At 44.7% G+C, this 16,834-nt stretch overlaps 1 long non-coding RNA gene across 1 annotated transcript; it reads right to left on the reverse strand.

Annotated features, from left to right (window-relative positions):
• Positions 1–15,033: 15,033 nt before the first annotated feature.
• On the reverse strand, positions 15,034–16,050 carry LOC123186643 (uncharacterized). The gene is made up of 3 exons (XR_006493683.1): positions 15,825–16,050; positions 15,535–15,659; positions 15,034–15,408 (listed from the first exon to the last, which is right to left on the reverse strand). It is a non-coding gene; the product is annotated as an uncharacterized lncRNA (long non-coding RNA).
• Positions 16,051–16,834: the final 784 nt, after the last annotated feature.

Genomic DNA, 16,834 nt, shown 5'->3' on the forward strand with positions numbered 1-16,834 from the left:
AACTAGGGGTGGCACTAGATGCACTTACAATCTCCCCCTTTTTGGTGATTGATGACAAACTAGTTGAAGTTTTCAACGGGGAATATAGTCTGTGAAATTGTAAAGGATAAGGAATTGTCTTCATAAGTTGCAAGGGCTCCCCCTGAAGATGTGCATATAAGTTAATTTGCTTTTGGAATGCAAATGCACATGGCAGGTTGTACTTGTGGAGATCCACTTCAGCTTATGATGACAATCCACTATGCATGTGAAATTATATGAAGATAATGACATGCATAATGGAAAATGGACGTCTGCAGAATGAGATAAGTGCGGAATTTATTGTCGCACATGCGGAATTTATCTTCACAAAACAGGGTGGCAAACAAGTAGTAGACGACCATCTGGTTTAAGTGTTACAACTCATAAGAACCAAATGTAGCAAAAACGAGAGTTGTAAGCACGAAGAAAAATATAAGGCACCCGCCCATATGAACCCGCTTGAAGACTATCAATCTCATATGCTTCTCCCCTTTTTGTCAGTAATGACCAAAAAGGTTTGAAGACATAGAGCCTCTACTCGTTCCCATGAGGAGTAGATGAAGTAGCAGGGTTGTTGATGTTGTTTGGCGGTGCAAAAGAGCGTGGAGGTGCTGAAGCAGGTGGTGGTGAAGTAGCATCGTCTTCTTCCTCAATAATTCTGGCAGTGACTGTGGCAGCAGAGGAAGAAAACTCAGAGTCTTCAAGAGATGGAGTCCCCAGCAGCACAGCTCTTCGAGGAGGTGTGGAGTCAAATTTGAATCTCTCAGTGAAGCCATCCTCTTGAAGATCAGCTTCAGAAAGCATCATCGTTAGCCCTTTCCATGTGCGGCGACAGGTTTCATGGGCAACGAAGGCGTTCTTGGTGGCAAGATTTCAGATGCGATTTACATCCACCAAGAGGCTTTTCATCTGTCTCTTCAACCAGTCATGATGCCTATCCTGCTTTTGATGAAGGGCCACAAGAAGCTCTCGGTCGTTGAGAACACGAGTGCGCTTCTTGGGTCTTGAAGCAGTTGCACTGTCAGTGGCTTCAGTTGAAGTAGGGTGTGGTGCACGTGTAGTGCCAGCCAAAGGATACACCCTGGAGATGGCTTCAACACCTTCAACGTTTTGAGTGAAGCTCTGGTGTTCTGCATTCTGAAGACTCAGAGGTTGCTTGGCAGGTTCAGGATAGATGGCTTCAGCAGAGGTATCCACATCAGGCAAGAAGATCCGATGGTTGCGGGCTGAGGGCTGATACGAGATGGCAGAGTGAAGTTTGATCAGCCTCATTACCCAAGGAGCATAGAACTTTAAACCAAACAGATCTGAGCCTGATGCAGCTAGTTGGCGTATGAAGAAATCCTGTGCATTGAAGCATTTGCCATGAAGGATACAGAATATCAGAGTCTTCATTGCACCCTCGATCTTGGCATTTGGAGAGTGTCCTTTAATGGGCCAGAGAGTCCACCGGATGATGTGATAGATGGTCCTGGTCAGGTACTCAAGGTCTTCAACGAAGAACTCTGCGGGATAAGGAGCATCATGGGGCAATGGCTTCATCATGGAGAGCATCTGACTCATATTCAGTTCAGTCCTCTGAAATATGCTCTCAATAGCTTCAGTGTGTAGCCGACAGCCTTGCTCGAAGAATTCGCCTGGAGTGGGCAGGCCAGTGAGCTCAATGATATCAAATGCATTGGCTTCGTGATGAACGTTGCCGGTCATCCACTCCAGGACCCAAGTCTTCGGATCTCTGTTGTATCATTTGATGTGCAGTGTGGCATAGAATTGCAGCAGGAGCTCTTCGTTCCAATGCTCTTCATCAGTAATGAACTGTAGCAGACCCACTTGTTTGAAGCAATCCAGCGTTTCCTCTAGACAGGGCAGACCAGCAATAGTTTCAACATCAAGGCGCTTGTGCGGGAAAATGCGACCTTGGTTGTACAGTATGCAAGAGTAGTAGCTGCGCTGAGGATAGCTCCAGAACCTATCTGATGAAATCCTTTCCCTTGAATAGGGGTTCTTGGAGCTATTGAAGAAAGTATTATCTGCCCTGAAGCCATTGATGTTGAAGGAGCCAGGTGCTGATGCAGGACCTCGAAACATTGGCAGTCTGGGGATTGGCTTCTGGACCTGAGGCCTATGCTCAACATGATAGTTGAATTGGGGACCTGCAGCAGACTCAGGAACAGAAGTTGTGGGTTCAGTGGCTTCGCTGTCTTCTGAAGCTTTTGCTGGGGAGGGCTCCACATTAGCTTCATTGTTGGTTGTGGCAGCCTCAAGATTTTCATCCTCCACTTGACTAGCTGGAGGGTCGGTCACAAGCACGTTCTCCTGGAGAACTGCTTCTTGGTGGAGCAGAGGAGTGGGCTCTTGTGGTGCTTCTTCTGCGGCTGATGCAGCCGGAATGTCTTCAGCATAGACTTGAGGCCTTGGACCTTTGCGAAGCCTGCGAAACGCAGACGATGCCTATGGGGTTGGAGTGGGATGGGCCTCAAAGTCTTCTTCCTCTTGAGGGCGATCCACCCATGAAACATCCTGTGCAATTGGCGTCAGTGGACGACCAATGCTGATGAGTTTGCTGTGTTCTAACGGAGGAAGGGTTGCATCATCTTCTACATTGTCACGATGACCAATGTCTTCAGCAGCAATGGGATCAGCTGCTGGAATGTCTTCCGCTTCAGGAGCCTCTGTTGAAGCAGGCTCATGAACCGTCAGTTGACGTTCTGTGTCAGGGTGAACCATAGAAATAGGTTCAACTATCAAGGGCTCTGTGGGAGCAGCCCAAGATTTCTTAGTCTTTCTCTTTTTCTTGCTGGGGGCAGTAGGAGAGGCTTCAGAGCTCTTCCTCTTCCTGGCTTGAGCCTCAGCAGTTCTTGTCTTCTTGAGCTCTGAAGCTATTGACCGGCTCTTTGGCTTCGAGCCAGTCGTTGTAGTTGGGAAGACAAGCGGAACTGCTTCCTGCCTTGGTGCCTCTGGTTCAGCTGGAACAGTCTTCTTCTTTTTCTTTGCGGTCATCTTGGGGTCGATGCCAGGACGCCCAAGTGACTTGCGCTTCTCAGCCTCATTGTAGGCTTGCACACATCTGTCAGCCAGAGACTTCATCCGCTCACGTGAACCCTGAGCTTCTGCACGCTTCTTCGGAAAGTTTTCCTTTAGCTCATGCAACATGATCTTGAATCTCTTCACTTCTTGCACGCTGAGCTTGGCCATATTCTTCTTGAACTGAGCCTTTTCATGATCAATTTTCTGCTTCAGTTCAACAATGCGCTGGGCAATGGAAAGTTCTGAAGCAATAGCACCTTGGAAAGCGACGCTTAGGCCAACGGGCAGCTGTAGATCTTCAAAGCTGATGTCTGGTGTGGCAAACCACTCGTCAATGAAGTTGTGGATGATGGCGACATCAAAGAGAGGCAGATTGTTGAAGATTTTTGCTTCTTCTTTGCTCTTGATGAGTTGCTCAAGAGCGTCATCTCCAAGATCTTCATCACTTGACAGATCTATGGCTTCACTGCGTAGGATGGCAGCAGCTGTGAGCTCTTTGCCAGTGTGAGACTGAGGCATCTTGTCCTTCTGGTGCCTTGAGACACGTGATAAGTCTTCAGACTGCACACTGTCTTCAGGAGGTGCAGTCGCCAATGGCTTCGCCTTTGAGATTTTTGGTGAAGGGGCTGGCTTTGAAGCTTTTGGCTTCTTCAACTGCTTAGGCTTCGGCACTGCAGGCACTGCTGGCGCTTCATCAGACTCAGTGTCAGCTGCAGGCTCATTCACTGCAGTCCCTTGAACCAAGATGTAGGTGATGAGGCCTTCAAGATTGGCATATAGACCGATGACATTGGGTTCTGCTTCTCGTGTGCCATCTGCCCTTGGTGCTGAGGGACCAGGGTTGATGTCTAACCCAAATTTCTTCTTGTTCTGCTTCGTTGATTGTTGGGCAAACTGGAAGTTGCGCTTGAACAGATTGTCGTCACGACACCAGAGTAGTGACGACGGATGTGCATCATCAGGCTGTGGCCCATGAACCATGCATGGATAGAAGCTTTGGGCAACAGCTTCATCTCTGGACCTGGGTACAAGGTTCTTGTATAAGATGTCTCCCCATGGTCTTTTGATGGCACTTTTCTCAGCATACTCTTGGGTTGTGAAGCGGTATTTAAACCATTGTTCTGCCCAATAGCGTCGAATCCATTGGATTCGGGTCTTGCACTGACCATAATTCTCTTCAGGATCTGTTTTATACATTTCTGCCAGTTCATCAGGCAGATATTTGGATGTTCCTCCACGTCGTTGTCTGCCCCCCTTCCTTGCTGCTGTTTCTGAAGCCATAAACCTTAACTTGGAAGGCTTCAAGACGTTCAAAGGCTTCAAAGGCTTCCTTTTGCTAGACCAACAGGAACTGGCTTCAGGAGAATTTATGTGATGCTGTAAGAATTCTGCAAATGAATGCAGACTATGAGAACCAAAGGATTCTCCCACGGACATGTACCTGTGACAGCATTAAGGTGCGAGGGAAGGGAAGAGGTCATATGCATTCTCAGAGGATTTTGAAGATAAATCAGTTTAGAAGACATTGACCTCATCGTGCGAAGACATTCACTCATAGATAAGAAGTTGGTTCCAGATTTGTACGAATCCACAGATCAGTACAAGTGAGGAATCTAACTACTTTGTGAAGCACAAGTGAATATACTAGGCATGTTATGAGATGCAGTTTGAGAGAAATCTAGCTTGTGTGAACAGAAACTTCTTGTGGTAGAAAGTGACAGATCAATAGGATCAACGGTGCTGTAAAAGGCAGTTTTATTTACCACACTAAGAACTGCTAGACGGAGCGAGAGATGAGGCCGAGCAGTTCACTCGTCCGTGCCCTAACTTGGCGATGGAGGAGACCTACGGCGACGGCGGAGAGGACGATGTCCGTGGTCGGCGTGAAGACGGCGTCGGAGAGGTTGCGGCAGCGAAGCGCTTCGTCGCCGGCGTCATCGAGAGCTAGCGGTGGCGCTAGGGTTCGTGCGAGGGTGGAAGAAGAGATAGTTACCACCGTGAGTGTGTATTTATAGGCACAAGGGCGGCACTGTGCTATTACACAGGTGCCCCTGGCGATTCGCATCTGAGGAACGCGTGGCCAGTTTGCGGAAGTTTAGGGTTTGTTCCACGTCCCACGCACGCCTGGATTGTCGGGTGGTCGTTCCTGCTTCTCCGGATTTTATGTGGAGGAATGAGCATTGAAAACGGACTTTATGGTTGTCTCTATATCTTCTGCTGACAAGGACGCAGTGAAGACATTCGACAGTTTCAATAGAATGCATATGACTTAGAGAGATAGAGTTTGAGATAGAAAGCATAGAGAAGTTGGGGTCCGATCACATTCACTTAGTTCAAAAGATTCAACACGAAAATATAGCTATAAGTGAATGTTGTAGAGGACAGAACACTAGCATATATATATATATACATCTATAATCAACATAGTGAAGATAATCATGAAAATATGTTGAGTTTGAAGCCAAACCAAATGTGAAGACATTGCAAGGTAACGCCATGAGAGAAACACTTCAAAATAGAACATTTGGTGGTGGCGTTACCCACCGTATAGGAAGTATTAGACCCAGACACGATGCACAATTATCGTGGCGCTCCGAAGTCAAATTCCACATTAATGTATTCACACTTAGAGCGTATGTCTTCATTGATTGAAGATATACTTTACTTCGTGTGTTGCACATCTAAGTCATCAATATGCATAAGGGTTAGGATGTGTGCCTGATCACAGGACATTTGAGGATTCCAGGATATTTAGCTCACACCGTAACTTGCAAAACCTCTTCTCATCCAAGGGCTTGGTGAAGATATCTGCCAATTGCTCTTCAGTGTTGACGTGTATGATATCAATGTCTTCCTTCACAACATGATCTCTAAGAAAGTGATGACGAATTTCAATGTGCTTTGTCTTCGAGTGCTGAACTGGGTTGTTGGCAGTCTTGATGGCGCTTTTGTTGTCGCAGTAAAGTGGCACTTGCTTCAGATGAATGACATAGTCCTTGAGTGTTTGCTTCATCCACAGAAGCTGAGCGCAGCAAGATCCAGCAGCAATGTATTCAGATTCAGCAGTGGAGAGAGATACATAGTTCTGCTTCTTTGAAGACCAACATACAAGTGATCGTCCCAGAAAGTGACATGTGCCTGATGTAGACTTGCGATCAACTTTGTCACCAGCATAATCAGCATCCGAGTATCCAACCAAATCAAACTCTGAGCCCTTTGGATACCATAATCCTAGAGTTGGGGTGTGAGCCAAATATCGAAGAATTCGCTTCACAGCTAAGTGATGCGACTCCTTTGGTGCCGCTTGAAATCGAGCACACATGCAAACACTAAGCATAATATCTGGCCTAGATGCACATAAATAAAGTAAAGAACCAATCATGGAGCGGTATACCTTTTGATCGAACTCTTTACCATTGTCGTCAGGACCCAGATGATGTTTGGCTGGCATTGGTGTTGTGAAGCCTTTGCAGTCTTGCATATCGAACTTCTTCAGGCAATCTTTGAGATACTTCTCTTGAGATATGAAGATGCCATTGCGTTGTTGTCGTATTTGAAGACCAAGGAAGAACTTCAGCTCCCCCATCATGGACATCTGATATTGCTCTTGCATCATATATCCAAACTCTTCACTGTACTTCTGATTGGTGCAGCCAAAGATAATGGCATCCACATATATTTGGCACACAAATAGTTCACCATCATATGTCTTCGTGAAAAGAGTGGGATCTAGGGAACCGGGTATGAAGCCTTTGCTCTTTAGGAAGTATTTGAGTGTGTCATACCAGGCCCTAGGGGCTTGTTTGAGGCCATACAGCGCCTTGTTGAGCTTGTATACCATGTCAGGATGTTTTGGATTTTCAAAGCCAGGCGGTTGTGCAACATACACTTCTTCTTCAATCTTGCCATTGAGAAAGGCACTCTTCACATCCATTTGATATAGAAGTATGTTATGATGATTTGCATAGGCCAGCAGTATGCGTATGGCTTCAAGCCTAGCCACAGGAGCAAATGTTTCATCGAAGTCAATGCCTTCCACTTGAGTATATCCTTGAGCAACGAGACGAGCTTTGTTTCTGACAACTTGACCATGCTCATCTTGCTTGTTGCGATATATCCATTTGGTGCCTATTATGTTGTGCTTCTGTGGATCAGGACGCTTAACTAGTTCCCATACATTATTCAGCTCAAACTATTGAAGCTCTTCTTGCATAGCTTGAATCCATTCAGGTTCCATGAAGGCTTCTTCAACTTTCTTGGGTTCTGATATTGAGACGAATGCGAAGTGCCCACAGAAATTTGCTAGCTGAGTTGCCCTTGAACGAGTGAGTGGACCAGGTGCATTGATGCTATCAATTATTCTTTCAATCTGCACTTCATTGGCAACGCGGGGATGTACAGGGCGAAGACTTTGCTCTTGCTGTTCATTGTTGTTGTTGGAAGGAATTTCTTCAGGCTGAGCATTATCTTCATGTTGATCAGGTGCTGAAATGATAAGTTCTTCTTCAGGATGAGCTTCAGAAGGTATAATTTCTCCAGTTCCCATAAGCTTGATTGATTCACTAGCTGGAACTTCATCTAGCACATTTGGCAGTTGCTCTCTTTGTGACCCATTGGTCTCATCGAACCGCACATCCACTGTTTCAACCACTTTGTAATGAAAGAGATTGAAGACTTTGTAGGAGTGCGAATCCTTTCCATATCCAAGCATAAAACCCTCATGTGCTTTTGGTGCAAATTTTGAGGTGTGATGTGGGTCCTTGATCCAGCACCTTGCGCCAAATACTCTGAAGTAACTGACATTTGGCTTTTTGCCAGTAAGGAGCTCATAAGATGTCTTGTTCAGAAGCTTGTGAAGATAAACACGATTGATTGTATGGCATGCAGTGTCAATGGCTTCAGTCCAGAATTTTTTTGGAGTCTTGTATTCATCTAGCATCATTCTGGCCATCTCAATGAGTGTTCTGTTCTTGCGTTCGACGACACCATTCTGCTGTGGCGTGTACGGAGCTGAGAATTCATGTGTGATGCCCAAGGTATCAAGATATGTATCAAGGCCAGTGTTCTTGAATTCAGTGCCATTGTCACTTCTGATGTGCTTTATCTTGGCGCCGTAATTGTTCATAGCTCGATTGGCGAAGCGTCTGAAGACATCCTACACTTTAGTCTTGTAAAGGATTATGTGCACCCAAGTATATCTAGAGTAATCATCAACAATGACAAAGCCATAGAGGCAAGCAGTAGTAGTAAAAGTTGAGTAGTGAGTGGGACCAAAAAGATCCATGTGAAGCAGTTCGAAGGGTCGAGTAGTGGTCATGATTGTCTTTGAGGAATGTTTTTCCCTCGTCATCTTCCCTGCTTCACAGGCACCGCATAAGTGATCTTTCTTGAACTTGACGCCCTCGATGCCTATGACATGTTTCTTCTTTGCAAGGGTGTGGAGGTTCCTCATGCCAGCATGCCCAAGCCTCCGATGCCATAGCCAGCATTCTGAAGCCTTTGCTAGAAGACATACTGCAAGCTGTGGCCCTGCTGAGAAATCTACCATGTACAAATCATCTTTTCGATACCCTTCAAACACTAGAGACTTGTCAGATTCCATTAGTACAAGGCAACGATATTTTCCAAACATTACAATCATGTTCAAATCGCAAAGCATTGAGACAGACATTAAGTTGAAGCCAAGGGATTCGACAAGCATGACTTTATCCATGTGTTGATCCCTTGAGATTGCAACTCTACCTAGACCCAATACCTTACTTTTACCAGTGTCAGCAAATGTGATGTGGCTCTTGTCGGATGGACGTAAAGTTGAGTCCATGAGAAGACTTCTTTTGCCAGTCATGTGATTTGTACACCCACTGTCAATAATCCATTCTGAAGACTCTGAAGGCGCTGGTGTCGTACCCTACAGTGCAGTTAGGGGGATAGGCTTCACGAAGAGAATTGTGAAGCAAAAACATTTGACGAACCAGTGGGTTATGAAAACTTAGATCCAGATTAGGACTAATAGGGAGAGTAGCATGCGATTCAGGAACAAAGTACATAATGATGCCATTCAGGCATTTTATCTTGCGCCCTACAAGATTTTTAAGGTCCCCAGCAATAGCGTCAGAAGATTTTGTTTTTCTGCTGGAGACCTTTCCCTGCAAAAGAGAGTTAATCTTTCTTAACCACCAACATCTTCAAGGGTGGCTTAGAAGCAATAAGTCTAAGTGCAGCATCTGAGAATTTTGGTTTTGGAGCCCTAGCAAACAGTCTAGCAGGCGGACAATAGTACTCATAAGAATAGGCAGAATAATTTTTGGTCTTATGAACATAGCGGTTTGATGAACCGCTCTCATATTCATATGACTGAGTATGGTCTCCCTGCAAAACATTTGCGTTAGTGCGACTCAGGTGAGTCCTCTGTTTGTATGAAGCCTTTAGACCGTATGAAGCCTTTGGTCTGAGGTTTGTCTTCTTCAAGTGAGGTGTCATGAAGACATTCACAGGAAGATTTTTCAGACACTTTTTCGGAACCCAGATCTTCTTCATAGGCGGTCCATTCCTGCAGTTAGTACCAATGTACCTGGCAAACACTTCACCATTCTGATTCTTAAACAGTATATAGTTTGCATCAAAGGATTCATCAATGATAATGGGGTTAGCACAAGTGAAGCCAGATAAATTGGATGGATCTGCTGAAGGTTCCTTTGCAGCAACCCACTTGGTTTTGGGGTACTTCTCAGGTTTCCAGTAAGAGCCATCTGCATTTATTTTCCTTACGAACCCAACACCCTCTTTCCTAGGGTTTTGGTTCAGAATCTGCTTCTTGAGGACATCACATAATGTCTGATGTCCTTTAAGACTTTTGTACATCCCTGTTTCAAGCAATGTCTTCAACCTAGCATTCTCATCAGCAATAGCAGTGGTATCCTCAGCAGAGGGGTTAGTTACCACATCAACAGTTGAAGATATTGCAACAGCAGTAGCAGTGGAACATTCAGCAACAGAAGTAGCATTATCACGCTCAATGCATTTAAGACATGGTGGTTCAAATCCTTCCTGAGCGGAACTGATCTGTTCGGCGCGAAGTGACTCGTTTTCCTTTTGAAGATCTTCATGAGCCGCTCTCAATTTCTCAAGTTCTTGCTTCCTTTGAAGATAATCATAGGAAAGCTTTTCATGAGTTGTTGAGAGAGTATCATGACGATCTTCAAGTTCCTGATACTTAACGTGAAGATTTTTTATGTCTTCAATTAAGGATTCAGATCGAGTCATTTCAGCACCCAACAGATCATCGCTTCTGTCTAACAGTTTTAGAATATGTTCCATGGCTTTCTGTTGTTCAGTTGCAATTTTAGCAAGTGTTTTGTAACTGGGTTTTGAATCACAATCAGAGTCATCGTCACTAGATGTTTGATAGTGAGTAGTGCGTTTGTTTACCTTGGCACCGCGTGCCATGAAGCAGTAGGTAGGAGTGGAGTAGTCCTTGTCATTTGCATCGGTGTCGGTGATGAAGTCATTGTCTTCTGTGTTGAAGATGGACTTGGCGACGTATGCTGTAGCCAGACTTGCAATGCCAGAATCAGACTCCTCCTCAGACTCCACCTCTGCCTCCTCAGAAGCGGACTCCTCCTCTGAATCCATTTCCTTGCCAACAAACGCACGTGCCTTGCCAGATGAGCTCTTCTTGTGTGATGAAGACTTTGAGGAAGACTTGGAAGAAGACTTTGAGTATTTCTTCTTCTTCTTCTTGTCGTCAGAGTCATATTCCTTGCTCTTCTTCTTCTTTTTGTTCTCATTGTCCCACTGTGGACACTCAGAGATGAAGTGGCCAAGTTTCTTGCACTTGTGACATGTTTTCTTCTTGTAGTCATGAGCAGGAGCTTCATCATTCCTTGAGCTTGATCGTGAAGACTTTCTGAAGCCTTTCTTCTTGGTGAATTTTTGGAACTTCTTGACAAGCATAGCAAGTTCCCTTCCAATGTCTTCAGGATCATCAGAATTGCTATCAGATTATTCTTCAGATGAGGAGACAGCTTTTGCCTTCAAGGCACGAGTTCGCCCATAATTTGGACCGTAGATGTCTCTTTTCTCCGAAAGTTGAAACTCATGTGTATTGAGCCTCTCAAGTATGTCAGATGGATCGAGTGTCTTGAAATCAGGACGTTCTTGGATCATCAGGGCCAGGATGTCAAACGAACTATCAAGTGATCTCAGTAGCATCTTGACGACTTCGTGTTTGGTAATCTCAGTGGCGCCGAAGGCTTGAAGCTCATTTGTGATGTTAGTGAGTCGGTCAAATGTGTGCTGGACGTTCTCATTGTCATTTCGCTTGAAGCGGTTGAAGAGATTGCGCAGGACACTGATTCTTTGATCTCTCTGGGTTGCGATGCCTTCATTGACCTTGGAGAGCCAGTCCCAGACCAGCTTGGATGTCTTCAAAGCACTTACACGGCCATACTGTCCTTTGGTCAGATGACCACAGATGATGTTCTTGGCAGTAGAGTCCAGTTGAACGAATTTCTTGACATCAGCAGCAGTGACACCTTCTCCAGCCTTGGGAACGCCGTTCTCGACGACATACCATAGGTCAACGTCAATGGCTTCAAGATGCATAATCATCTTATTCTTCCAGTAGGGATATTCAGTTCCATCGAAGACGGGGCACGCAGCGGAGACTTTAATTATCCCTGCAGTCGATATAGCTAAAACTCCAGGTGGTTAAACCGAATCACACAGAACAAGGGAGCACCTTGCTCTGATACCAATTGAAAGTGCGTTATATCGACTAGAGGGGGTGAATAGGCGATTTTTATGAAAGTCTTCAAAGCGTGGAAGTTATGAAGACAAACAATAGAGATAAGCCTATCACTATGCAGCGGAAGTTAGATTACACTAGGCAAGCCATGGTCCAGTATTCAATAGAGTGAAAGCACAATGACAAGTAGCTGCAGTGTAATAAGGATCAGGTAGGAAGAAGTTATGAAGCCAAACAAATCATACAGTTACGTTATGAAGACAAAAAATATAGCAAGCATGCAATGGCTTCACAATGAGTAACAGTAAGTAAAAGGAAGTGAAGATGAAACCAGTGACTCGTTGAAGACAATGATGTGTTGGACCAGTTCCAGTTGCTGTGACAACTGTACTTCTGGTTGGAGCGGCTAGGTATTTAAATCTTAGGACACACAGTCCCAGACACCCAGTCCTGAACACGCAGCTCAGGACACCAAGTCCTCACCGTATTCTCCTCGAGCTAAGGTCACATAGTCCTCGCCCAATCACTCTGGTAAGTCTTCAAGGTAGACTCCCAAACCTTCACAGACTTCGTTCACTCGCAATCCACAATGTCTCTTGGATTCTCTGAACGCGATGCCTAATCGTCTGGAGGATGCACAATCCTCAAGTGTAATAAGTTTTCAGATCACTCAGACAAGAAGACTTAAGTGATGCCCAATTTACTCTGGCTCTAGGTGGTTAGGGCTTTCTCCTCGCTAGGAATTTTCTCTCAAAGGCTTTGAGGTGGGTTGCTCTCAAACGACAAAAGCCGTGCACTAAAATCTGAGCAGCCCCACCATTTATGGTGGTAGGGGGTGGGCTATTTATAGCCACTTGGCAACCCGACCTGATTTGTCCAAAATGACCCTGGGTCACTAAGGAACTGACACGTGTCCCAACGGTCAGATTTCAAACTCACATGGCAACTTTACTTGGGCTACAAGCAAAGCTGACTTGTCCGGCTCTGGACAAGATTCGCTCTCATTGTCTTCACTCGAAGACATAGGTTTTTGGTTTAGGCATCACTTCAGTCATTCTGACTGGTTCTCCTGGACCCCACTTAACAGTACGGTGGTTCCTATGACTCAACACAAAAGAAAAAGAACTACGAAAGATCTAAGTCTTCGAGCTCCATAGGCTTCATATAGTGTCTTCTCTTGTCATAGTCTTCAATGTGAATATCTTCATATACCACCTTTGACTTCAATGTCTTCATACATTTTTAGGGGTCATCTCTGGTAGTAAAATAGAATCAATGAGAGACTTCTACCTGTGTTATCCTGCAATTCTCACAAACACATTAGTCCCTCAACTAGGTTTGTCGTCAATACTCCAAAACCAACTAGGGGTGGCACTAGATGCACTTACAGACATGTTGTGGTCTATGTATTCACACATGTATTACGGTTTCCGGATAATACAATTATAGCATGAACAATAGACAATTATCATGAACAAGGAAATACAATAATAACCATTTTATTATTGCATCTAGGGCATATTTCCAACAGCGGGCGCACGGCGGAGGGCGGCGAGGCGTCGAGGTCGGGGTTGGGGGCGGCGTCGACGGCGTGCGGAGGGCGACGGGAGAGCGCGCGGAGGCCGGGCGATGACGGCGGCAACAGCAGACGCACACGTGTTGGATTTGGGGGAAGTGGGCGTGGGGAAGAACAACGGTTGGTTAAGTGGAAAGTAGCAGCAGCGCGTTCCACGGAAAGCGCTACTGCTACATTAGCTATAGCGCTTGTCCATAAAGCCCGCTGCTGCTACGCATTTCTCCTTTATTTTTATTTTTCATTTATTTTCATTCACATTTTCTTTTTTTCCTTCCCTTTTTTCTATTTCTTTCATTTTCATTTATTTTTCTATATGTTTTTTATTTTATTTTTCTTTCCTTAGCAGTAGCGCTTCATGCGCGAAACACGCTGCTATAATAATCTTGGCAGCAGCGCGCTTTCCTTAGGCACGCTACTACTATAGGTAGCCTGGCGAGAATAGTAAGGGCAATTGTAGTAGTAGCGCCTCTACAGTTAGACGCGCTACTGCTATGATTTTAGCTGCAGCGCGTTTGGACAACATGCGCTAGTGGTAAATTGTAGTAGCGCTTCTTTTTGTCCCGCGCTACTAGTAAGTTTCTGTGTATAAGGTTTTCCTTAGTAGTGCAAGCTTGTCCCCTTCACCGACAAAGATTTGAATTCACGTGAAGGGGATTTGGAGAAGTGTGGGGAAATTTCGGGGAAGAAAAATGCAAAGATGGATCAGGTACTATTATTGTTTGGAGAGAGAGAGAACATGTGGACCCTAGTGAAGTTTTTTTTTTGAACATCAGTACAGACACAAGCGCTCATATACACGCGCATACACTCATCCCTATGAACGCACACACGCACACCCTATCCCTATGAGCACCTCCGAAATACTAAGCCGGCATATCATCTTGAAATTTACGAAGTCACTGTAGGCACCTCGTCGTCGACAGCAACGTCTCCTCCCACTGAATGCGCATCGCCGGAAATCCTAAAATAAATCCAGAAATAAATGCGAGCACCAGAATTTGAACCTTGGTGAGCCGGGGATACCACAATCCCTCAAACCAAGGTTGGTTCGCTGGGCCCCAGTGAAGTTGTAGCCTCAGGTTTTGTGTTGTAGGATTAGGACTTGAACCGGTCACCCCTTTCTTTTCTGTCTAGGTGGATTCATCGGGCAGCAGTAAGGTGATGCCTCTGTAGTTCATGCCCTTAAGGGCTAAATCACATGCAAAGACCAAATCAGTTTTCAGATCACGTGGCAATCGGGCGGCCGCAAATCTGGGTGCCCCCGCACCTTCATGCTACAAATCTTCTCCCTAAATTTCAAGCACCATTATGCTAGCAATCCTCTCCCATTATGCACCAACATGCGGTTAGGCCAGCATCGAAGGAGTGGGTCTCTATATTGGAGGTCCAAAGAGAAGCAGGAGGATGATAAAGACTCGGTGTCAATGGATGAAGATCGGACAGTCGACGAAAATGTGACTAACATAGGGAAAAAAAGTCATGTAAAAAATTCATTCCATACTGACGGGAAGGTCATCGGCGATGGAATCATGGCGAGGTTTAGAGGGAAAGCTAGCGCCCTTACAACTCGACGGTGGGGTTTGCTTGTGCAGTATAAGTTATTAATTAGAGATTTCCTTAAGCATAATTCTCGTCTTCCAAATTTCAATATATGCGTCGAAAACTGTTTGTTAACAGAGTACAAACACAGATGCTTACATACACTCATCTTTATGAACGCACGCACATACACCATACCCCTATGAGCATCTCCGAGGTAGGACCGATGTTGAGATTGCATGGGCCCGGGGAAAAACTAGAACTCGAGGCCCGTTATTATAAACCCATACTTAGGCATTTCCAGATCTCACATAATTTTTTCCCACAATATGTAGCAATCTAAAAGATGCACATGCTTCTTATAGTAGGACCAAAACAATCACATAAGGCAACAATGCATACCTCGACCACCATCAACACATCTAGTGCCTCCTTATATATATTTTTCATGATAAGATTTTTTTTTGCTTTTTGATGAAGCATTAGAACCTTGTGCACCCTATAGATAACAGAGGATAGTGAGATAAATTTCATTGACTATATGAGAAAAGTGTTAAATAGAAAAATTATTAAATTCAATATATTTCTTTTTCTTTTTCTTTTGCAGGTGAATTCAATATATTACTTGATATCATCCGCAGATCCATAATCATCATTTTATGTCCACTTTGATCCTCAAGATATAAGTTGAAGTTCCGTATAGGGAAGGAGCCATTTGAATGGTTTTGAGATCATTCTTTCTCAGCATCTCTACAAAACCACAAAATTGGTCATTGAGTTAAACACATGAGTTCATGTATAACACCATGGCTCCAAATTTTTACCACTAAGGGGCAAGGACCAAGAAATCATATAAATATAAAATCCATGCAATCCTACAGGATTCAATCAAAAAACAAGCGGAACGATCCATACCAGAACCTGACAGTGAGTCTACTGGCGTGCTCCTCCTCCGTTGCTGCCTTGCGGCACTACGGCGATTGGGAAATGGCGTGGGCGTTGAAGACGGAAAAGAAAAACAAGACGTGGAGTACCTGGGAGGGCTTCGATTGTCAAGCCGTCCGTGCGTAGGGCGTGGTCCGTGTGTTTGTCTAGGAGCCCGGCGATTGCAAGGAAACAGAAAGACGTACAGTTTTTTCTTCCTCATCTCGTCGGCACTGCATCTCTGCCTCCTGGGCCATGGCCTGCCGTCTCCTGCATACTTGAAAGGGGGTGCTTCGATATTAGCGGACCCAGGGCGGTAGCCTGCCCCTCTCCGAGTTATTGAGTCGACACAACATCTTAAAATTGATGAGATCATGACAAATATTTTCGTAGACAAGGAAAACATCTTCTCTCACTGAACAAACATTGATTAATTGATGGTGTCCCGTTGGACAATGTGACGTTTCACTTTGCACTACAACTGCACCAAGCAGGCACGTGACCTTGGATCCTCTTCTGCATTGTATAATTGTGGCCCGTACCATCTAGTCCACTCAACCAAATGTACGTGCATATATTCTGTTTATTTATTCATGTATTTCCATTTTGTTAGGGCCACATTAAAAAGTAAAGGTTTCTTGTTTCTAAGGATCATTGTTTTGGATTAGGCAAACATTAATATGTCCATAAAAAATCTGTCAAATTTCTGTTCTTATTGCGAAATCAATTAATGCATCAAGAAGAGATAAAGAACCATACGTGTATCATAAATATGTTGTTTATAGTCGCCGCTGGACTAGGGCATATGCAATCAATTTGGTCGATGATCTTTTTTTTCTGGAATACAGTACAATCGAAGCTGCTCATATACACGAGTATACACTCACCTCTATGAACACACGCATACCCTATCCTATGAGCATCTTCAAGAGGCTGATCCAACACATCATCTTGATGATTGACGAAGTCACCATAAGTGCTTTCGTAGTCAACGGAAACAT

This window comes from Triticum aestivum, chromosome 2A (assembly GCF_018294505.1).
Source record: "Triticum aestivum cultivar Chinese Spring chromosome 2A, IWGSC CS RefSeq v2.1, whole genome shotgun sequence".
In the NCBI taxonomy this organism is placed as follows: Eukaryota; Viridiplantae; Streptophyta; class Magnoliopsida; order Poales; family Poaceae; genus Triticum; species Triticum aestivum.